Below are 26,649 nucleotides of genomic sequence, written 5' to 3'. Positions count from 1 at the left end.
CCTTTTAACAGGATTATTACAGCAAACCAGAAATCACTCAATAGACAGCCTGTTTCGTTCTTTTTGGAACTCATCAGTAGGAGATAGATTTCTGGTTGCTGCATTGATAAAGCTATTTTCAAGGTTAAACCAAAATTCATTAAAATGATGGGGGGAGATAAAAAACAGAAATTAAAATCCTCCATGTCTCAAAATTAAATAAATGTAAATATTTACAGAATAGAAATATATAGGCGCTCTACGTAAGTCACACAGAATCCTAAAATAATGTAAAAGAATAAAAACAACAAAGGTGATAGTTATCTATATAGAGCTATATATATAAACAACCGGCTTAATTATATTAAAAACTAAGCTCGTATATAACAATTCGATAGAGCTCATATATACCCTGTTTTCATGTCATATATTATATTTTGCTATTATGCTATGGAGATATACAACCTGATGTCCAAGGAACGAATTGGGTCTGTCCAGATAATACTAATATAATATTGATGTTAATTTGTCACAGTTCCCTTAGGTTTATGTTCCTTTTTTTCCTTGTTAGTAGATCACAATAAAGTGTTACACACTGCAGGCAAAGTTTCCAATGTTAAGTAAGCTTGTGTCGGGTGCTGCTCTTTGATCTGTTGCCTCTTGTGCTTCAGATGAAAAATGCAGAAATCTTGGAAAAAAAGAAAAAGCGCATCCTCCGATCAAGGACCAACATTCTCATCAAACTTCGGATAAGGAACTCTGTCTTTACAACCGACCAAACCCGCTGTTACCCGTCACAGACTTGGATGACATTTCAGGGTAAAAAAGAACCGCATACTGAGACAGCAGGAGTGCAGGTGTGAGCGGTGTTTGTGGGAGGAAACTTAAGACAGTCTCTTTCAGCGGCAGCTGGAAAGGTTACTCTACAGGTTCAATTCATTTATAATCTTGTAAGTGCATATTGTTAGCGCTTATTTTGTTGTCAATAAATTCTATCACTTGAATCGGAGGATGCGCTTTTTCTTTTTTTCCTAAATGTAAATATTTGCATAGGAAATTAGCACATCTAGGCAAGTATCCCCGCTTGCTTTTCCCCAGAAATAACTCATATACAATGTTACCAATGCACAAGAGAATTCTGGGTAAGTTATGCAAATTAGATATGCAACTTCTCAGTTTTTTGCTTCAAAATAATACTGTTTTAACACAGCTATCCTTTTAACAGGATTATTACAGCAAACCAGAAATCACTCACTAGACAGTCTGTTTTGTTCTTTTTGGAACTCATCAGTAGGAGATAGATTTCTGGTTGATGCATTGATAAAGCTATTTTCAAGGTTAAACCAAAATTCATTAAAATTATGGGGGGAGATAAAAAAACTGAAATTAAAATCCTCCATGCCTCAAAATTAAATCAATGTAAATATTTGCATAGGAAATTAGCACATCTAGGCAAGTATTCCGCTTGCTTTTCCCCAGAAATAACTCGTATACAATGTTACCAATGCACAAGAGAATTCTGGGTAAGTTATGCAAATTCTCAGTTTTTTGCTTCAAAATAATACTGTTTTAACACAGCTATCCTTTTAACAGGATTATTACAGCAAACCAGAAATCACTCACTAGACAGCCTGTTTCATTCTTTTTGGAACTCATCAGTAGGAGATAGATTTCTGGTTGATGCATTGATAAAGCTATTTTCAAGGTTAAACCAAAATTCATTAAAATTATGGGGGGAGATAAAAAACTGAAATTAAAATCCTCCATGTCTCAAAATTAAATTAATGTAAATATTTGCATAGAAAATTAGCACATCTAGGCAAGTATCCCCGCTTGCTTTTCCCCAGAAATAACTCATATACAATGTTACCAATGCACAAGAGAATTCTGGGTAAGTTATGTAAATTAGATATGCAAATTCTCAGTTTTTTGCTTTCAAATAATACTGTTTTAACACAGCTGTCCTTTTAACAGGATTATTACAGCAAACCAGAAACCACTCACTAGACAGCCTGTTTCATTCTTTTTGGAACTCATCACTAGGAGATAGATTTCTGGTTGCTGCATTGATAAAACTATTTTCAAGGTTAAACCAAAATTCATTAAAATTATGGGGGGAGATAAAAAAAACTGAAATTAAAATCCTCCATGTCTCAAAATTGAATCAATGTAAATATTTGCATAGAAAATTAGCCCATCTAGGCAAGTATCCCCGCTTGCTTTTCCCCAGAAATAACTCATATACAATGTTACCAATGCACAAGAGAATTCTGGGTAAGTTATGCAAATTAGATATGGAAATTCTCAGTTTTTTTCTTTCAAATAATACTGTTTTAACACAGCTGTCCTTTTAACAGGATTATTACAGCAAACCAGAAATCACTCACTAGACAGCCTGTTTCATTCTTTTTGGAACTCATCAGTAGGAGATAGATTTCTGGTTGATGCATTGATAAAGCTATTTTCAAGGTTAAACCAAAATTCATTAAAATTATGGGGGGAGATAAAAAACTGAAATTAAAATCCTCCATGTCTCAAAATTAAATTAATGTAAATATTTGCATAGAAAATTAGCACATCTAGGCAAGTATCCCCGCTTGCTTTTCCCCAGAAATAACTCATATACAATGTTACCAATGCACAAGAGAATTCTGGGTAAGTTATGTAAATTAGATATGCAAATTCTCAGTTTTTTGCTTTCAAATAATACTGTTTTAACACAGCTGTCCTTTTAACAGGATTATTACAGCAAACCAGAAACCACTCACTAGACAGCCTGTTTCATTCTTTTTGGAACTCATCACTAGGAGATAGATTTCTGGTTGCTGCATTGATAAAACTATTTTCAAGGTTAAACCAAAATTCATTAAAATTATGGGGGGAGATAAAAAAAACTGAAATTAAAATCCTCCATGTCTCAAAATTGAATCAATGTAAATATTTGCATAGAAAATTAGCCCATCTAGGCAAGTATCCCCGCTTGCTTTTCCCCAGAAATAACTCATATACAATGTTACCAATGCACAAGAGAATTCTGGGTAATTTATGCAAATTAGATATGCAAATTCTCAGTTTTTTTGCTTCAAAATAATACTGTTTTAACACAGCTAATATTTCCTATGCAAATATTTACATTGATTTAATTTTGTGGCATGGAGGATTTTAATTTCAGTTTTTTATGTGCCCTCATAATTTTAATGAATTTTGGTTTAACCTTGAAAATAACTTTATCAATGCAGCAACCAGAAATCTATCTCCTATTGATGAGTCCCAAAAAGAACGAAACAGGCTGTCTAGTGAGTGATTTCTGGTTTGCTGTAATAATCCTGTTAAAAGGATAGCTGTGTTGAAACAGTATATATAAAGTGCTGGAAAAATAAGGGTCTTTTTATTCTTGTTCATTTGTATATATATATATATATATATATATATATATATATATATATATACACGTTTAGACAGTGTGCACTCCAGATATCAATATACAGCAACCTTGGGTGTAGCAAAAACAAGTATAGACCAAAGTAGAGAAAGCGCACTCCAAAGGCATTTCATCAGTAGATGTATTCACTTTATTTGTGAGCTTTTTCGGATCAATAAGATCCATCCTCAGACAAAATGTGTACAGTATAACTTACCCACCACCGAACTTATAACCCAGAGTGACAACAGCTCGACACCAAGTTCTCCTAGGTAGACACTCCCCAAACACTGGTGTCATCATCCAGGGCAGCGTGTGCCGACGTAAAAACTAAATAATGTGAAAATAAATATAACATATGCATAATACAAATCTGACCAATCAAAAGGAATCTGCACTACAGACTTGTAGTATGTCTTCCATATAGACAATATGAAAATGCATGCATCGTATCCGATCTCTAAAACCGGTTGCTGTAGCAACCATGTAAAACAAAAGAACCAAATATGATTACCAAGAGAAATGGCAGAATCCGTGCAATTCATATGAACAGGCATCAATCTTTCAAATGATAGACACTTGTAGGGCTTTCTCTAGCATGAGCCAAACCTATAATTAGAAAAGCATATCACGGGTAGCCATAGCAACCAAACAACGCTGAAGTAGGAGGAACTCCTAAAATCGACAACAAGAAAGGGCTTAGGTTAGATACTAAACTAATGGCATAACCCTAAGATGCCCTGACATAGAAAAAAGAGAAAGCACAGAAAATGAAATACAACAAATAAATATAATACAGAGAAAGCTAACATGAACTAAATGCATAGTATATCACACAGGTTGCCATAGCAACCCAAATAAACAGAAGCAAAAAAAAAAAAAGGGGATAGTGGAAAAGATAATAAAAGATAATAAAAGTAATACGGGCAATCAGATGAGAAATAATTAGATTAAATATGTCCCACAACAAACTAAAGAGCATCAGTAGAGCATAAGCCCAAAGAAAAGAAAATGATGGCAATGAGCCTAAATGTAACACAGAAAACATAAGCAGAAAGAAATACAGAGCAGACCAGCGACAAAATATAAACCAACAAACCATAAAAAACAAAAAAATTACAAAGACACAAGAACAGAAACAAAAACAAACATGAAAACAGAAAACCAAAAACACAAAACACAACAACAAAATCAAAGAATGACCAAAATAAATATAAAAACAAAAAATTAAAAATAAACAGTGGATCTCAATAAAATTAGGGCAACAGATTATGGATCTTAAATGAGTCCATGGTACAAGTTACAGAAAAGCCTTCCAATCAAGATGGGTGTTAAGTCCCTTAGGAATCAGTGTCTCGAGATGAAAAGTCCTTTTGCCTCTCTCTGTAATAGCAGTTTGTTGCGATCGCCTCCTCTGCTCATAGGAGGAATATGATTAATGATCGTGTACTTAAGGTCGGTCCCTTTGTGCTGTAATTCTTGAAAGTGCCATTCCACCGGTTGCTCCGAGGATCCTTTACTGATGGCCGTCCAAATGGCTGAGCAATGGTTCGCCATTCGGGTACGGAGATCATCAGAAGTCTTTCCGACATAAAATAAACCACACGTGCAATTCAGTAAATACACAATGTATGTGGTAGTGCATGTCAGGCTTCAAATATTGGGGTATAAAAAAGTATCAGACAAAAGAGGAGGAAATATAGAAAAACTTATGCTATTAAAAGAAGCAGAATTAATCTTTAAGTTTAATACACTAACCCCTAATGGCCTAAACGCTGAATTAGACCTCAACCCATTTATTTAAATGAGAATAACATGTACAGATGTACAAACAATAACCATTTAGTTATACAAACTTAAATTTAGATACACAAACTACTCTAGGATAAAATACATGAACACTTGAATGACTACACTCCATCTTTATGTATAATCAATCCATAAATATTTTAATCATACAGCTATAGTTGGAGTAGTGCACACCTAAACCAACCAACATTCTAAAAATAACTACCTAAGACACAAATTTTATAGAATAGAATTATATTCACAAAACACACCCGATTTTTTCACTTTAATTTTTTCACCTTATTTTATTTTCAAAATATAATCTTTTTTTACATTCCAATTATTTCGATATATCTTTCTTCTCATTTTAATTTTAGATAATTTTGTAGAATATGAGACTATAACACGTCTTACACAGATGTTATAGAGATAAACTATAACACATCAATAAGTGAAACAATCATAAACATTGATATAGCATGAAACTTATGTATCCACAAATATAGTATTATAATTGATCTTATTAACATTAGATAAATGTACCCTATATAAACAGACAACTGAGTAAAATTGAAATACAAAATGTTTTTATAAATGTTTAGAAATAACGGTAATTTTAGAATAACGAGAATGCCAAAATACATTCATTAACATAAAGATATAAGGGAGATTAAGCTTTGAACGAAATGGGAGGAGTTTCACTGCTGGACCGGAACCATAAATAGAGCTGAAATACACACTAATAACATAAGTCTTGATAAAGGCGCAAGAGAACGCTGAAACGCGTAGACAGACAATCCTGTGTGGATTAAAAAGGCTCCAGAGAACCAAAGATACTGAATAGGCACACTCCCCCCACAAACCGGTTACCCGATTGGCCTCACAACAGTCACGTGGAACGTACAACGTCAAACACAGGGATAGGAAGTAAGCCGCCGGGAACTATCAAACGGAGAGACGCTGATCTGAAAAAGATTCCTCTCACAACGAGGTAAGAACAATCGGAGGTCCGGTTAGGGGGAGTGCAACACTATTGTGATTCAACACTATCGTTATCCAATGATACCAAAATTTTGGGATAATCGAGTGAACTATAAATAATTCAAACCTACTCAAGAATTATAGTTGTGGCCACAACTTTGTAACAGATTAAGTGAACTTTATATACAACTCCAAAAGACTAAAAATATACTTCAAAATATATAAACATATGTACATATGAGACAGTGTGTTCCGGAAAAATAGCAGTGTTCCGATACAATACTAAGATACATTGTTCAACACCTGAAGCTGTTCCCTACAGGAGGCAAATATTTACATAAGAACTTTTATATAGGAAGTTTTATATAAGATATTGTATATACGCATATTTTTATACGAATGTTTTGAACTACAAGATACGAATGTTTTGAAATTGTGAGACACAGAGCATAACACAGGGTTTAAAATAGAACAACCCGTGTACTTAAAAAGGAATCTGTGTCTACTTCATTTATACAACAAACAACGCTTTATCTGTGCAAGATTTTTCATTCCATATATCTTATAGTAATATATGCAACCAACAGATTTTATCATTTTATTTTTGTTATTTTTATTATATATATGTAAGTAAACTATTTTTGAATATATATACATCTAGCGTTATTTCTTACAGAAGCAGGGATAACATATCCCATTTTTAACTATTATATAGAAGAGTGTTAATTTTTGGATAAAGGAAAAATATACCCCAGATGTGTATACTTATACCATAAGCATCACAAGTGTATAGAAGATTTCACAAGCACGATTGTATATCAGTCACCAACATAAGTTTTAGTTATCACACCAAAATACTATTATCACTGAATAGATAATTCCATTGCATATACACTGGTACTGCATGGAAAGGTGTTAATTTGTATATGAAGGGATAAAATATCCCAATTTTGCATACACCATCACGAATATATAGAAGGTTTTCAAAGCACATTTATTGAAAGGCTTTTCATTAGTTACCAATAGAAGTTCTTAGTCATCACATTTAAAACAAGATCATATAAATGGAAAAGGATTAATTATTATTAAATAGACACTACAAAGAAGGATTTAAGTACAGAACGAATTTTAAAGGCACAATATTGTGACACAAATAGATAGTACAATTAATTATCATTAAATAAAAGTCCTACTCACAGCTATTTTTAGCGCTCCCCACCCCCACTTGGAATTCAAGCAAAACATCTGATACTGGGAGAATATCAGAATTGGGGTAGCATTGTGAGCTTACTAGGTCTGACATCTAGTTAACACCATACACATTTCTTGCATAGAAAAAGAGAAAGCACAGAAAATGAAATACAACAAATAAATATAATACAGAGAAAGCTAAGACAAACTAAATGCATAGTATATCACACAGGTTGCCATAGCAACCCAAATAAACAGAAGCAAAAAAAAAAAAGGGGGATAGTGGAAAAGATAATAGAACAAGTAATACGGGCAATCAGATGAGAAATAATTAGATTAAATATGTCCCACAACGAACTAAAAAGCATCAGTAGAGCATAAGCCCAAAGAAAAGAAAATGATGGCAATGAGCCTAAATGTAACACAGAAAACATAAGCAGAAAGAAAAACAGAGCAGACCAGCAACAAAATATAAACCAACTGATCGCCATTCTTAGCTGCTACAGCAGCCCACGGCCCAAAAAATGTTTTGCTAAGAGGTGAAGTTTTCACCGCATAGCCAATAGCCGTGCAGTAAATCCAGCTTGGCGCCCATGGGAGCCAGATTTACTGCACAGCTTTGACTAACAGGTGAAAACGTCACCTCTTAGCAAAACATTTTTTAGCCGTTGGCTGTTGTAGAAGATAAGAACGGCGATCGGTTGAAACAAATAAAGGAGCTTTCTTATACTTCATGAATGAAAGTCCCCTTCATTTGTTTCAATAGTTAATCTTAGCGTTTGTACAATGCTAGAATTGACTTTTACTTTAAATCAGGACTGCGCATCCACTCCAAGTCTCTGTGCTACTTCTATTTCTGAAAAAATCCTTTTTTTTACAATGGATACTATCATACAAGTTATACATGTACATATACACTTATTAAAGTTATTTAAAAAAACCTGGGACAACCCCACCTCCCTAGCCTATCACAGGCACGGATACTTGTTGATGACAGCACTCTGGCCTAGCGTTCTAGGATCCACGTTGGAACGCTGTGCCCACAGTGGCGCTGAGAAGCAAGCCTACTTGGGACCATTCCTGCTGCTGAGACCTGAGGGCTTCCTCACCTAACGGATTTAGCTGGCAGAAGTTGTTCCTTATTATACACCTACTTGCTCTTGGCATTAAGGAGGAAGAGGACACTCCAATATACTTGTAAGCTGTTCCGTGCTTTCTGAACCCGCCCATTGGGGAAAGATAAGTACTGACTTACCTGCTTTTACCTTTGGGACCAATTATTAAGACATCTGCAATATTGTTATACTACTAAGGCTTATAAGTACCGGACACTAGACCTTAAAAAGGACATTTTTTCTTAAGGACTTATTAGGCTGAGAACTTTCTTTCAGTATATTAGCATATTAGCATATTTGTGTTTTTGTTTATTAATAAGGTATAGATACATACTGAATCTACCCAGCCAAAATATAATGCTGATGTGGCAATTTTAATATTTAAAAAAAAAATAGAATCATCTAGTCTAGACTTTTATATGTAGCCAGTCACTGGAGGATTTCTTAGGTGAGTCAGTTTTGAAGAAATACACTTGAGCTTTTGGATAACATTATTGTACATTGAGTTGTTTTCTTTCATCAAGTCATACTATATGTAGCACTGTTCTCCGGATCAGAATACTGGTAATTAAAATCACACTATGAAATGAAAAATCAGTTTGAAAACAGGCTCTGAAAATCTTCAACAAGATTACATTTGTCTTGTCTATCACACAATGTTGTTATGTCTCATTAAAGCACTAATACCTTAATTAAATAGTTAAATAAGCTTACAAAAATATTTCATAAAATGTACCCCTTTTCTATATACATAATTACCATAAGTAATAATTAACAAACTGAGTCATTACCAGATGATACAAGTACCTTAGGCAAGTGCTGTGTTTAAAATGCTAGTGCATGGGGCATACTTAAATACACTTTTGAAATAGCTATAGATTTTATTAAAATCATTTTTGCTAATACATATATATAACAAAATTGCTTCTATTCAAAACCAAAATGCTTCCATGTGGATTTCAATTTTGGGTGGAATGTCTCTTTAACTAATTTGCTTCATTATCTGTTTTTTTAAAAGCAAACCTAGGTAGGCTCAGGAGCAGCAATGCACTACTGGAGCTAGCTGATGATTGGTGGCTGCACATATAAGCATCTTGTCTTTGGCTCATCCGATGTGTTCAGGTAGCTTTGAGTAGTAGCTTCTTCAACAAAGGAATGTAGCAAATTTGATAATAGAAGTAAATTGGAAAGTTGTTTAACGTTGTATGCTCCACCTTAATCATTAAAAATTGGGTTTCATGTCCCTTTAACACAGTGTTTTTTTATTGAACTTCTATCTTTTTATTGAACTTCTATCTTTTTATTGAACTTCTATCTTTTTATTGAACTTCTATCTTTTTATTGAACTTCTATCTTTTTATTGAACTTCTATCTTTTTATTGAACTTCTATCTTTTTATTGAACTTCTATCTTTTTATTGAACTTCTATCTTTTTATTGAACTTCTATCTTTTTATTGAACTTCTATAAAAATCTTGCTTGCATGATGCATTTGTTTGTAGCATTAATCCTTAAAAGATGCCTTCTTTATGTGTATATTGTTATTTATACACTTTGTTTTCTTACCTTTACTGGTAACACGTTTAGAAACCAGTCTTTTTACGTTGTCTTGTTTTTGGTTATTTTGTTTTCTGTTACAGGATACAAAAAGGAAATAGTTAAACAATATTGTCGTTAGTTAAGTATTGCTTTTGCATTTCTTTTCCTAAGAAAACAAACAAACAAGATGATAATAATCATAGCAAAAGTGAAAAAGTAAAAGATGTGCAAACGTTCATACACTGATTTCAACCAATATCTTTTTTCTTTTTTTAGATTTTCATTTTGAGCCAAATGTATTGTTTTTAATTCAACACAATATGAAACATTATTTAGACTCATATAAATATTCCATTAAAAACAAGGGCTTGATGATTAGATGCAGAAAAAACGCCTCCAACAAGTCATGCTTTTATTTTTACATTCAGTGCAGCTCATGTGTACAGCAAACAGCTCTCTCCTGATAAACGTTTATTTATTTATTTAGTTTTGCTACATATTACACAGGCTTATTGACACCTTCACTGCAAGTCATTTGATTTTTTTCTACTAGATATTCAGAGTTTTGTTAAAATTTGCTTTTCACCTGATGCCTTAATTTGTATTTTTTTTTTTTATTAAAGAAAAACTAAAGTTTTTTTTTTCCTTTTCTTTCAAGTCCATCAGAAATGATTAAAGGGACACATTTTTTTCTTTCGTGATTCAGAGAGAGCATGCAATTTTAAGCAACTTTCTATTTTACTCTTATTATTTTTTCTTTGTTCACTTGCTATATTTATTTGAAAAAGAAGGCATCTAAGCTTCTTTTTTGGTTCAGACCTCTGGAAAGCACTTTTTTATTGGTGGATGAATTTATCCACCAATCAGCAAGAATAACCCAGGTTATTCACCAAAAATGGGCCGGCATCTAAACTTACATTCTTGCATTTCAAATAAGGATACCAAGAGAATAAAAAAAATGACAATAGGAGTAAATTAGAAAGTTGCTTAAAATTACATGCTCTCACACACTCCCTTAGATATTTGGGACTGAACATCCCTAAAGACCCACAAGACTTATTTCAAGCAAACTATGTAACACTTCAAACTAATGTTCACTCCCTGCTAGAAAAATCGCATAGACAAGGTCACCTTTCCTGGATAGGGCGGATAAATACAATAAAAATGATGATTATTCCCAAATATGTATACATTTTTCAGACACTTCCTATCCCAATACCGCGCCAATACTTAGCAACACAACAAAGGATGTTGGAATATTTTATGTGGTCCTATAAAAAACCAAGAGTGGCGCGTAATACCCTCTACCTTCGAAAAGAGGATGAAGGGTTAAATGTGCCTAATCTAGCAAACTACTTTAAAGCAACGCATCTTACACAGATAATAGCCTGGAACCATGGTAATCCAGCTAAAATATGGATTCAAATTGAAGCAAATTTACTACAATTACAACACATGAGAGATATTTGCTGGATCCCCAAGCTTATTAGACCCAAGCATATTACAAGTAGCAGACACATCAAGTCTACACTGGAGATATGGGACTCACTCATTCACTGCCCTAACAAACCAGTCTAACCCATGACAACATTGCTAGGCCATAACCTATTTTTTTAACATACTCAATTTAGACATGATTCAGGAAATATATATTATATATATATATAATTTATATGGAAATCTGTCTTTATTTCTTTTCATTGACTCCTCCCAGGTGAAGGAAAGAATAGAACTTAGAGATGTATTAGGATCACCATTCCATAGTTGTTTTTCATACCTGCAAATTCGCCAGGTCATCAATGATAGCCCGCATAAACTAGATATACTTAGAGAATTAACACTGAAAAAATCTACACAAATCAAGTTGCTAAAAGAGCCCATCTTTCATTGACATACGGGTTTCTAAGGAACTCGTTCCCACATACTAAACCCACATTCATCTCCAAATGGGAACTAGAACTCCAGACTCCTCTGACTGAGGTCAGTTGGAAAAGAGGATTTAGATTGACCCACTCCTCATCAGTCTCCCTGATCCTATCTGAACTTAACTATAAAATCCTTGCACGCTGGTACCTTACCCCCCATAGAATTTCTGAGATATTCCCAGGTGCTAACTCCAGTAGTTGGAGACGATGTGGAGAAATTGGAACGCATTCCCATATTTGGTGGACATGTCCCACTTTGAAAAATTACTGGCTCCAAGTAGAGGAGTGTATTAATTGCACTTTAAGTACAAATCTTTCACTCTCAGCGTCTATTATATTGCTCAGCCACCTCCCTAACTTAAGATGTGCATATCGCACTAAACTATTACAGCTAATGATAACTAGTGCGAAACATCTAATCCCCAGACTTTGGAAACGAATGGCAGTACCCACATTTGCTCAATGGGAAGTAGAAATGAACCATATTATTTCATTAGAAAAAAGACACTATTGTTATATAGGAAAGCGAGATTGTATCCTAGATATAATTTTTCTCTTGGAGCATATATCCCAGATACGCTGACATAACTGTTTTTCTCTTGTTAGCACTGTAACCCAGAAGAATAAGTAGAGTTCAATTTAGATCTAACTAATATCTATGTGTTTGATGTATATTTAGAGGTCCCTCTATATGGTTGTATGAATATGTCACAGCTTATTTATATTGTATAAGATTCTTGTTCCCTTCTGTCCCCTTTTCCCCTTATGTCTAAATGGAAGACCAAACTGAAGTTGTCACACTGTATGAGCTCATGGGATATGTCTACCTATATTCCTCTGCAGCTGCAATTTATCTCTGTACGACTTCAATAAAAATCATTTAAAATAAAAAAAAATTGGGTTCAGTGTCCCTTTAAATATATCACAAAATGGGGGCGGAGTTAGCTGCCAAGCAGGGAAGACGTCTCTGGAGAGAGCTCTCTGCTATAACTTGAATTATTATATGATTTAAGCTTAACATATAAAATTTTTTAACCCAAACACAGAGGATCAAGTAGGGTTAAAGACTTCTGGAGACATACAGCATAAAGAGACAGCCAAGACATCGCACTTGTCTCCTTTTACCACCCTGCAACAGAGAGAGCTGTCCCTGAGACCTAATTCTTTAAGAACCGGTGTGTACAACGGAATTACCCCTGCATGGAGAACGATCAACCCTCTGCTGCCTAACTCCGGAGGGTCGGGGCACCACACCGGAGTCACCTAAACACTTCTGCAGGAGAATAACGGACTTCTGCCATGGTCGGGGCCTGTAACACTGCAGCCCCACATTGCTAAACGGAGGCGCCATTAACCTGACCACTCAATCTACACCCCTGCCTTTGTCGGAGCCTACCGGACTTGTTCTAGACCTGGAGCTACATTTTTGGGGAACAGAATCTCAGGTAACGGTAGAGGTCTCCTCTTTACATAACGCAAACACTTCTGGACGCAAAACACCCGCCATATTTATTCCCTCCATACCGCACTTAATGATATACTTACCCCTAACAGCAAGCCAACAATCCCGTGGGGTTCTGCCTCATCGGCAATCCCAGTAGCTCAGTGAACTGCAAGAGGTTAAAGATGGGAAGACCCGAGCTGGGGAATTGCACTGTTGTCTGAGCCACGCGGGGAGGGGGCCAAGGGCGCGAACAGACGCCATCTTAGAGACACCCCTGTACACTTCTTCCTTTTTTAAAAAATATATATTGCTGAGAAAAACCAGCCCATTAGTGCACACAATGGTTGATGACACCGAGGGAACAAGCTGATAGATTCCTGTGGCTTTAAATTAGGAAAGGCAATATATGGACTGTGACAAGCTAGCCGCATGGTTCTAACTCTTTACACTAAGCGCACAAATTAGAGACATCTCCCTTCTGCTTGTTGGATCCCACAACCTTTATACATTATTATAAAAAGATATTGTAGTGAACTTCAAGACAGAACCACAATAAGGGAAATAACTTATATTAAACTACAAACAGACGCAGCAACTGGAGAACGGAGTGTAACTTTCACTGTGCATATACAAGATCTATCTGCAGAGGTTTTGGGGCTCTTGAACGCTAGAGACTATCTATAACTACCCCAGAAAGCCACCTGACAGTTTGCTTTGTGCTGCTTGATCTCAGATCTGAGGAAACACACTCCCCCCCCCCCTTTCCTGCCGCCCCAGCGGACGGTGGGTCAAACCCCATTTTCCCTTCCCGTGATCGCCTTGTGAAGGCAACTTCCCTGGGGAGAGTGTGTGGGAACTTGGTCTACCTACTGGCCCGAACCCTGATAAAGAGCCATACAAATAAGAGGTGATTGCTGGAGGAGAGTCCTAAATACAGCTGTACAATCCAACCTGGCAATATGTAATTGATGAATACAAAGTGAGGGGACAAATGTCTCTTCATATACTACAAAAGAGCCTTAGCAGAACCATGCCTGTTGTGGAAGAGAAGAAGTTTCAATAGCACATACCTCACTAATATTTGAAATTACCTCAAACCTTCTGTATTAAACATCCCACATGGGGGAGTAGAGGGGAGGAAATATAGTTTACACTCCATAGCCACAATAACCTGTGAAATAATGACTACAAGAAGAGGAGGGAAAGGGGAGAAGATAACAAACCCAAGCACGCCCTCTACGGTGTCCTCCTTTTTCAAAGCTTCTCAACCATCCAAAACCATCAGAGACATGGCAGAGGGAGATGACACTATTCAATCCTCACCTCCAACCACTGTCAACCAACCCCCTATTACAAAAGCAGACCTACAACACCTGGTATCCAAGAAGGATCTGACGGACAATTTTGAGAAATTATGGCAGAAGATAGACTCCATCCACACATCAGTGACATCAACTCTTGCTGAAATTAAATCTGATCTTACTGATATGGGTAATAGAATTGACATTCTGGAAGACCAGAAGGATGCAATGGTGGAGAATGTAGATGAGATAACACAAACAGTGTCTGACCAACAACAGCTTCTCCAGGAAATACAAGACAAAATGGAGGACTTAGAGAACAGGAGCAGGCGGAATAATGTCAGATTAAAGGGAATCCCAGAGGATGTAGCATCTAAGGACATTCCAGCATATATTGCGCAACTTTTCAGTCAAATAACAGGGTCTGCTCCTGATTATACATTTCATGTGGAAAGGGCTCATAGAGCTCTTAAAGCCAAAGCCAAAAATGGTATTCCCCCAAGGGATGTGATAGTTAAATTGACCTTCTTTCCTGATAAAGAGAAGATACTGCAAGCCTCCAGAAAGAACCAACCTTTAAGTTTCAGGGCAATGTAGTGCAATTCTTTCAGGACTTGAGTCTACGGACCTTACAACGGAGAAGTTCACTGAAACCATTAACTACTATTCTCCGCAAACAACAAATCCCTTATAGATGGGGATTTCCCTTTGTCCTAAGTATCCTCAAAGACTCCAAAACCATTAACATCAAAAACCAGGAGGATATTCCAGAGGTGTGCACTATATTGGGCTTGGAACCCCCAGATCTCCCGACTCCCCCAGAACAACACTCACCAACCCCACGGAGAGATAAATCCACAGGCTCCATCACCCAGAAGACCTGGCAAAAGGTCAGCTACAAGAAGCAAAAAATGAGCGAAGCCAGAGATGATCTGACGTGAATAATCCCCTTTTTTCTTTTCTTAATCTCTCTTCACTGGACTTTTTGATCTCCCTCTCCTTTCTTTTGGATACGTCCTCCCACAATTATAAGGTTTGAGGACATCACCAGGACTTTTCCGAGGTATGATGACTTACTCCCCCCACTTGCTTTTTTCTTTTTTCTTCTCCTTTCATATATAACTGTTTATGTGGGGGGAATTACCCCCGATACTTAGCTGAACTGGTCACCCTAGATACCATGCCGCAGGCAGATGACCTTCTTAATATCACTGGAAGGGATTGACCAGGAAATGAGTACATTCTGCGGCAAGGCTCACCACATTGACATTTAAAAGGGACAAAAAGTTGTTCCCCAATACTTAAGTTTAAGTGGAAATCACTTGTTTGTTAAAATGTTTTCAGGCATTGTTGAGTTGTCCCCTTAGTGGGGACCGATTAACGGTTAATTGTTTGACAATATGTTGTTTGTTCCCTGTTTTTTTCTTCCTCTCCCCCCCTCTCAGCGATCCCTCCAAGACAAAGGCTCCCAAGAAGCAACACATCGTGTCATCTCGAGATCTCCGGGGTAAGTTGACTCACTACGTGAGTGACATACTTATAATACACATGATACACTTAGAATTGCAGACCACCACATATGCCTATGAATAGTAAAATTAGACTGGTATCCCATAATGTTCGAGGCCTAAATACTGACATCAAATGAAGACTTGCAATGAATCAATATAGGACCTTAAACGCTAACCTGGTGTTCTTACAGGAAACACATTTCCTTAAGAATAATTTGCCTAAATATTGGACCAAGCAGTTTAGTACACATTATCATGCCACTGCGCCCAATAAAACCCGCGGGGTATCCATTAAATTCACTCCTCAATCGGATTTTCTCACATTAGCACACTGGCAGATCCTGAAGGTAGATATTTGATACTAAGAGGACGCATCCACGACTCTGAGATAACCCTATGTAACGTTTACGCCCCCAATGATAACCAACATGACTTTTTTGCCCACATTGCTCACTTACTGACAGAATGGTCACAAACTAAAATTATTTTAGCGGGGGATTTTAATATAACCATGACTCCAATCCAACCCTCTCAGCACAAACACCTAACTCCGAAACACCATAGACATAATCGCATTGTTAAAGCAATCCAAGAATCATTTGTACCACACACGCTTTTGGACACATGGCACACGCTTTATGGATCAACTACAGACACCACCTTTTACTCTGCTACACAAAACTCATACATTAGGCTTGACTACATATACCTGAAACACATAAGAAAACACAGGAGCACCTGGGGATGGCCGTTGCACAATAGTTTAATAGAGAAACAAGGACAGGGTACAAAAAATAGCAGAAAATATGTTCAGGGAAACGTCCCTCTTAAAATGATAATAAACCCAATACAGAGATGAAAGTGCATGAAAAAGAATGAGCTAAATGACAGAACAGCGGCTAACGCGTTTCGGCGTGAGCCTTACTCATAGCCTCTTAAAACACAAGTGATCAAACAAAGATTTAAAATACTTAGCTTCAAGACTGATTGGAGTTGGAGTTACACACCCTCCAGCCAATTAACCAATCAGTAACATATTTAGACACACGCACACCCACCTCCCCCTACCCAATCCAGTTCATTAGTTGTTGGCAAATGTGATAATAAACAATGTATATATATAAACATCATTGTTACAGACAAAAGCATGGAACAGGGATAATAGTAACAATCCTAAACACAACTTTAGTTATCCCAGTACTTTTCATCACCGAGTGCTCCCACAATGAAACCAAACCAGTTCGCGGGTGAACAGCGCCCCGCTGCAGATGGGGATAAGAGGATCAGATGTGCAAAGCACAAATCGACCGCACGACCCCATGTCATCACCGGAACCATACTTCTCCAATGTTGATCGGGGCCCAACGTCAGTGTTCCGTGACAGGACAGCTCCAATTGGCTAGTCAGTAAAACGTAAACAAACGCCTATCCCTTACATAGGATCCACCCCTGGGATCCACGTCATCATTGCAGGGAGATAGGCAAACAAACAACCAACCAAACACGCGCCACCCCAATGCGTAATACCAGATGACACAAAGCAAACCACTTCGATCAAAATACCAAAGAATTGGAGCAACACAACACAAGCTAGTGGGAAAAACACACAGCATACCCATGATGTAAGAATGCACACAAGCAAATAAATACTGAAACAGGGAACCTTAAGTACCCAAATGATGCACAGGAATTAATAATCTGGTCACATTCTTTATGTACAAGTCACTTAATCTAAATATATACATTCAATCATGGAGGTCAATAGATGAATTGGTTAGTCTTAAACCCCGAGCTAAACCCGTTTGCCAAACAAGGTTCATAAATTTAGGTTTTAAGTTTTAAACTTTAAAACAGTTGTAAATAAATACACAGACATGTCTGTAACTAGGTGTCGCGCTGGGGGCCAAAAGACAGATATAAAGTACCCCCAACACAGGCACATAATCCAATAAATCCATGTCGAGGTCACACTGCTAATATCCCCAAATTCAAAAAGTGGTTCATGACACACTAATCACACCTAGTATAAGCACATAAACTAATTTGGTAATGTAAATAAAATTAAAAATCAATATAAAAATAGGATTTAAAGGATCACATTCCTAACCTTAGACTTTATTCCAGACTGGTGTTAGTGTCAATCAAATAAATAAACTGAATATGTACAGAAACAAACCCATAACCAAAACCAGTTGATCCCTATGTATATAATGAACAAAAATATATATAAAATATATAAATAGACATGGATCTCTTAATTTAAGGAATCAATCCGGCCGGGTCAATATCAAGGTAACAGAAAGCCTCAACACAAAATTCACAAAAAGAGCAATAAATATATAAACAGCTAAATAAATGACCTCAAGAGTATAAATTATAAATGTATGCATATATATATATATACACACCTAAGCCCGTGACCAGAAGTTGATCAAATCAAATTCTGAATTGAGGCCCCCTGGAATCCTCGTCTTCAACTTGAAGATCCAGAAGGCCTCTCTTTCACCAAGCTTGTTCACTCTATTTCCCTGACCACGTTTCGGGGGAACTTTGTCAATGATGCTCCATACAAAGGACCTCGCTGACTTGTTGTGTGTCTCGACAAAGTGTCTCACCAGGGGGGTAGTCTTGGACCCTAACCTGATATCTGACAAATGCTCCTTTATACGGGTTCGGGCCTCCCTCGTCGAGAGCCCAACATATTGTAGAGAGCACACACTACATGTGATCAAATACACTATATAAGTTTGTCTGCAGTTTAGACAATATCTAATCCTGTAGCTCTCACCCGTCACTGAGGATTTAAATACATCCCCTACCACAACCTTTTCACAGGCAACACACGTGTGATGGTGGCATCTAAAGACCCCCACAGATGTCAGCCAGGATGAGGCACTGTGTCCAGCAGGCTCAGACCAAATCTTAGTGGGGGCAACCATATTGCCAATTGTCCTGTTCTTCTTGTATGCAAATCTGATCCCCCTCTCCACTATATCTGCTAATCCATCATCCGCTTGCAGGAGATTAAAATGCTTGCCCACTATTTCACAAACTTCTTCATATTGTTTGGAGTACTCAGTGATGAAAGACACTCTGGTGGTGAAATCCTGATCGCTCCCCTCTCTCTCTTTCCTTTTGGTTCCAGATAGTAATGTTTCTCTGGGAATTCTCTCCACATCTTTCCTTGCCTTCATAATCAGACGGGGATCATATCCCCTCTCCTTTAGTCTAAGGGTCAAATCATCCGCCTGTCTTTCATACACAGACTGAAATGTACAGTTCCTTTTCAGGCGGATAAATTGACCCTTAGCCACACCCCTGAATACTCTCCTCGGGTGACAGCTAGAGGCGTGCAACAGAGAATTCCCCGCTATGGGTTTGCGGAAAACCTCCGTACAAATCTCTTTACCTTCTACACCCTCCAATGAAATGTCTAGAAAGTTGACACACCTGTCTTGAACCTCAGACGTAAACCTCAGATCACAATCATTATTATCCAGATTTTTCACAAACTCATCCAATTGGGACTCAGTACCCCCCCAGATGAATAGTAGATCATCAATAAAGCGACCATACCAGATGATCTCTGTTCTAAAGGGATTCTGATCCCCAAAGACGTGCAAGAGCATCAAGGGGTGGATATATAGTGCTCTTTTTTGCCTATAAACACCATCGCATTTGACAGATTATTACTTGTGTCATAAGTTTGTGTAAACACTCATCGTTCTTTTTCCTCCTACTTTGTTTGATTACATATACCTGAGCCAGATATTACAACCCTTGCTATGCAGTTCAAGTATACACGCTTGTGTTTGGTCGGACCACTCTATAATTTCACTTGACCTGGAGGGCCTAAGGGACACTAACAGACGTAGGACCTGGACATATGATAGCACTCTTTTAAAACTAGATCAAGATCATAAGGCTATATTACAAGCTATGACTGAATTCTGGGTGATCAACACTGACTCAACCACGAATCCAATTTATTCATGGGCAGCACATAAAGCAGTGGTGAGGGGACTATTAATTCAACTGAAGGCTAGGATTAACCACAAATACAGAACCCATACAGAACAGCTTCATAAATATATTGAAAATCTAGAGAGACAGCACAAACTAACTAAGAGCCCAGAGTTATTAAGAACACTTCAGGATAAAAAACAATCACTAGCGACAATGTTAAACTCGCAAGCAGTTAAGGCAGCTCAACGACTCAAATCACACTACTTCATATTTGCGAATAAGCCAGACAGATTCATGGCCCATAAGATCAGGGAGAGATGCAGAGCGTCGGCTATAATGTCGATAGAAACGGAGAGGGGAGACCAGACATCCCATCCCCAAGAAATAGTTAACACTTTCGCAAATTTTTACAGCAAACTCTATGATGGAAAAAAGGTGATTCATAACTCAGAGACAATGTCCCAGACAAGAAGATTCTTAGGTGACTGTAAATTGACCTCACTCACGACAGAACAGAGAGACAGCCTTAATGCCCCAATAGCTATAGAGGAGATTTCAAAAGCCATTAAAGATCTGAAACCAGGAAAGGCGGCGGGCCCCGATGGGTTCCCGGGGGAATATTATAAACTATTCAAAAGCACATTGATCCCCCATTTGACTAAATTTTGTAATTTCATCATGGAAGGCAACCCCATCCCTCAGGAATTATTAGATGCAAAGATAGTAGTGATCCCTAAACCAGACAAAAACCATAAGAAATGTCAAAACTATAGACCTATCTCTCTAATCAACCAGGACCTTAAGATTTTTACTAAGGTCCTAGCCAACCGCCTCAAACCAATTATGCCACATTTGATCCACCCCGACCAGGTGGGGTTTATACAGAATAGGGAGGCCCCGGACAATATAAGGCGAGTAATCAATTTGATCCATCACTTAGAGAGCACACAAACGCCTTCTCTGGTCCTCTCGCTGGATGCGGAGAAGGCGTTTGACAGAATAGACTGGAAATACATGCTAGGGGTAATGGCAGAGATGGGTTTTACTGAAACATTTATGACTGCTTTACGAGCAATTTACTCAAAACCACAAGCCCAAGTAACTGCGGGAGGCTATAGGTCAAATCTCTTCCCCATACTAAACGGGACCAGACAGGGATGCCCTCTATCACCCTTGCTCTTTGCTCTCTGTATTGAGCCACTAGCGGCCAAAATCCGAGCACACCCAGACATAGCAGGTATTCAGGTGGCCCAAACCGAATACAAAATATCGTTATTTGCGGACGACATACTACTCACCATTACTAAACCACTTCTATCACTCCCTAACTTAAACAAGACACTGACCGAATTCTCACAGATATCGGGATACAAAATAAATATGGAAAAAAGCGAACTTCTCCCGGTGGCCATCCCCTCGCATACACGGAAAATAATTGAACTTAACTTTGAGTTTCGTTGGGTCTCCAAAACACTCAAATACTTAGGTATTAATCTTCCAGCTCAGATGCACCTCCTATATAAATATAACTATTCCCCACTGCTTAATCAGTTCAGGAGAGACCTCCTGAGATGGCGAGCATGTGGTTTTTCTTGGATGGGGAGGGTAGCACTAATTAAAATGAACTTGTTACCACGGATTCTGTATCTTTTCAGAGCCCTCCCCATTAGGTTGATCAAAGCAGATATTATTAAAATGCAGACTGACATATTAGCTTTTATAAGAGGACCGAAATCGGCTAGAATAGCGAAACAGGTGATAAGCAGAAGCAGAGCTATAGGGGGAGTGGGGGCCCCGGACCTTTTTGTATACTATAGGGCCGCTAGATTGGCTCAAGACTCCTGCCTCATGAGGAGATCAGAAGAAGCTACTTGGGTATTTTTAGAGATGGAGCTGGGAGGATGGGAAGAGAGAGACTCAATCTTCTGGGACACACACCCTGGTCACCCAAAGAAACTACACACTCAAGCATACACTACGGACCTGACTACAAAGTCCTGGACTCAAATGCGTAGGAGAACAGACTTGTTCCCTGTATACTCTCTGTTGACCCCAATCAGAACCTTTTTGACAGGCGATTCCCGTAGAATGGTTGCTAAGTGGGAGAATAAGGGACTCTATAGGGTGGCAGATGTGGTGGGGGGGGCAATTACTTCCCTTCACACAGATACAGGAAAAACTTGAACCTATAAAACTCCACTGGTACCTTTATCTCCAATTACGTTCCTCCCTACATACTTTCCTTAAAAACCCGATAAATGGGAAACTCACAGTATTAGAAAGCTGTGGCGCAAGCTTAGCTAGGACTAAACAGAACATTTCTAGAATATACATAGCACTACAGACACCTCCGGACAGGACTAAATCTTCGGTAATAAAGGCGTGGGAGAAAGATCTAAACATATCTAAAGGGATTTCGGAATGGGAAGAACTGATCCAAGGGGCCGATAGGGGATTAATTAGCATGGATTTAAAAGAAAATGTTATGAAGACTGTATTTAGATGGTATCTCACACCAGTGAGGACAGCCCATATGCAAATAAACAGCAGTAATTTATGCTATAGGGGATGTGGAGAGATAGGGTCATATAGGCATATGTGGTGGGACTGTAGGGATATACAGAGGATCTGGCAGAAGCTTTCCGCCCTTCTTAGCCAACTTCTGGAAGAAGAGTTCCTCCTTACTATTCAGCAGGCATTACTACACGAACACATAGATAAATTCCATAAACACATTAACACGTTCATAAGAATACTATGTACAGTGACAAGAGTCTGCATAGTGAAATATTGGAAGGTAGGCTCCCCCACATGGTCAGACATATATAACAAAATTTCCTACACTTATACCATGCATGAATACGCAGTAGACACCTTAAATAACAGAACTTCATTCCAGAAAATATGGTTCTACTGGATCAGTAATTCGGTTTTGTCTAGGAGAGAAGCTGAGACTCCACCTGTAACTTGAGAATTAACACTAAATACAACTTAGAGACCGCGGAGGGTCGCTGGGAGTGGGAATAATGTCTGTTCCCCTCCGTCCCCCCCCCTTCCTCCCCCCCCTCTTCCTCCCCCCACCCATATTTGCTCTATACAGAGCTGGACTTATATGATCATCACTAGAGATAAGAATCTTTGGCTATACTTTATCTTTGATGCTCTTTTCTTTTTCTCTAATTTGTTCTTTTTTACTGATTAAGAGGTTCACAGAGTGATAAATGTGATAAAATATTTCTAGATATAGACAACTAATGTATAGAACGAGAAAATAGATTTATTTAGCACAGTCCTGTCTACAGAACAAAACATCCCCTGGCAATATGAAGAGTATTGAAACACATAGGAGGAACTGAAGATTTACCAGATATGCTCATATTATTGTATGTTGATGTTATCAAAATTACTTTTGAACCCTTTTTGTACTGAATATGATCAAAACCCTTCTTATAACAACAATAAAAAATATTTAAACATAAATATATCACAAAATAAATGTTTTAAAAAGCATTTAATACTTGCACAAAATTTGCATTGTAATGAAATTCAGTGGTATATGGATTGAAAATCTTGTGTGTGATTTGTATCTTATCTTCTTTGCCATAGCTAATAAATGACAGATAGAACAAAGCTGCTGCGCTTATCAAAAAATTACTGTCCAGGTGCAGCAGTAGGGTTCTGAATTCCATTGAATGCTCTCCAGTATTTCAAAGGCAATAATGTTTCAACATTTCTTAGTACAAAGCATGATTTTCTTTACTTAAAGGGACACTGAACCCAATTTTTTTTCTTTCATGATTCAGATAGAGCATGCAATTTTAAGCAACTTTCTAATTTACTCCTATTATCAATTTTTCTTCGTTCTCTTGATATCTTTATTTGAAAAAGAAGGCCTCTAAGCTTTTTTTTTTTATTCAGAACTCTGGACAGCACTATTTCATTGGTGGATGAATTTATCCACCAATCAGCAAGGACAACCTAGGTTGTTCACCAAAAATGGGCCGGCATCTAAACTTACATTCTTGCATTTCAAATAAAGATACCAAGAGAATGAAGAAAATTTGATAATAGGAGTAAATTAGAAAGTTGCTTAAAATTTCATGCTCTATCTGAATCCAGAAAGAAAAAATTTGGGTTCAGTGTCCCTTTAAAGGGATACTAAGCCAAATTTTTTTTTCTTGTATGATTCAGATAGAGCATGCGATTTTAAGCAACTTTCTAATTTACTCCTACTACCAATTTTTCTTTCTTCTCTTGCTATCTTTATTTAAAAAAGCAGGAATGTAAAGCTTAGGAGCCAGCCCATTTTAGGTTTAGCACCCTGGATAGTGCTAGCTTATTAGTGGCTACATTTAGCAAATTAATAAGTAAGCATAACTCAGTTTCTCAACCAAAAAAAGGGCCGGCTCTTAAGTTTTACATTTCTGCTTTTTAAATACAGTCAGCAAGAGAATGAGGAACAATTGATAAAATTGCATGCTCTATCTAAATCATTAAATAAAAAAATTGGGTATAGTGTCCCTTTAAGGGACACTCAAGTCAAAATAAACTTTTATGATTCAGAAAGAGAAGCAGTTTTAGGACAATTTCCAATTTACTTCCATTATCAAATTTTTGCACATTTTTGTTAAATTTTTGTGCAATTTTTGTCTTTTTAAATGCACAGTTTCTGGGGAACAAGCTCCTACTGAGCATGTGCACAAGCTCACAGGGTATACGTATACTAGTCTGTGATTGGCTGATGCCTGTTACATTCAGAGTAGTTATTGCATTGTCTTTTTATTATGCACTTAATTATGCAATTCTACTGTATTTATGTATTTAGCTGTCGTTTACTAAGCACAAAACCCAAATCACCATAAAATTATATATTTTTTTTCTTAAAGTGCACACCTTAAGTAATAATTATCTTATACTTGATTATTTTCTGTACTAACATGGCCATATGTTTGTTTAAGCATAAGTTTAAACATCTTTAACTTGGCCTTTGTCGTGTAAAATATAGTACCATGTTTAAATAAGGGCCTCCATTAAATATGCAGCGTCGCCCGCAAAATCCTCCAGCGCCAGAATTTACGTGAATTCGGTATCCTATATACCGCGCCGCATATAAATGCGGCACGTATATTTCACCCGTCGCTCGCAATTATTACTCCCATAGGCTAACATGGGACCGCGTCGTAAAACGGTATCCAATATCCAGCGCAAGGACTTACGTGGCAAAAATGGAGAAATCTTACTCCATTTTTACCTCGCCATAAAAGGCAGCCATAGCAGGCCTTGCGCTGAGTATGGGAGCACCGTAACTTCCGACAATGCCTGCAAAAATAAACTAACACCTAACGCATGCGCAATGTCTATCTACCTGTCAACCGCAATCCCCCACGGCAATAACTAATAAAGTCTATTAACCCCTTAACCGCCATAGCCCACAACGCAATAAACCTATTCTAGTATTAACCCCTAAACCGCCATAGCCCACAATGCAATAAACCTATTCTAGTATTAACCCCTAAACCGCCATAGCCCACATAGCCTATTAAATGTATTAACCCCTATCCTGCCCCCCCTACACCGCCGCCATTATAATAAAGTTATTAACCCCTAAACCTAAGTCTAACCCTAACCCTAACACCCCCATAACTTAAATATTATTTAAATAAATCTAAATAAATTTACTATTATTAACTAAATTATTCCTATTTAAAACTAAATACTTACCTCTAAAATGAACCCTAAGATAGCTACAATATAATTAATAATTACATTGTAGCTATTTTAGGAATTATTTTTATTTTACAGGCAACTTTGTATTTATTTTAACTTGGTACAATAGTTATTAAATAGTTATTAACTATTTAATAACTACCTAGCTAAAATAAATACAAATTTACCTGTAAAATAAATCCTAACCTAAGTTACAATTACACCTAACACTACACTATCATTAAATAAATTAAATTAATTAACTACAATTACCTAAAATTAAATGCAATTAAATAAAATAAACTAAAGTACAAAACCCCCCACTAAATTACAGAAAATAAAAAATAATTACAAGAAGTTTAAACTAATTACACCTAATCTAAGCCCCCTAATAAAATAAAAAAGCCCCCCAAAATAATAAAATTCCCTACCCTATACTAAATTACAAATAGCCCTTAAAAGGGCTTTTTGCGGGGCATTGCCCCAAAGTAATCAGCTCTTTTACCTGTAAAAAAAGAAATACAACCCCCCCAACATTAAAACCCACCACCCACACACCCAATCCTACTCTAAAACCCACCCAATCCCCCCTTAAAAAAACCTAACACTAACCCCTTGAAGATCACCCTACCTTGAGCCGTCTTCACCCAGCCGGGCACAAGTCGACCTCCAGAGGGGAAGAAGTCTTCATCCAATCCGGGCAGAAGAGGACATCCAGACTGGCAGAAGTCTTCATCCAAGCGGCATCTTCTATCTTCTTCCATCCGGCGAGGAATGGCTCCA

This window comes from Bombina bombina, chromosome 3 (genome assembly GCF_027579735.1).
Source record: "Bombina bombina isolate aBomBom1 chromosome 3, aBomBom1.pri, whole genome shotgun sequence".
NCBI lineage: Eukaryota > Metazoa > Chordata > Amphibia > Anura > Bombinatoridae > Bombina > Bombina bombina.
The sequence above is the reverse complement of the archived record's forward strand: the minus strand, read 5'-3'. Positions refer to the sequence as shown.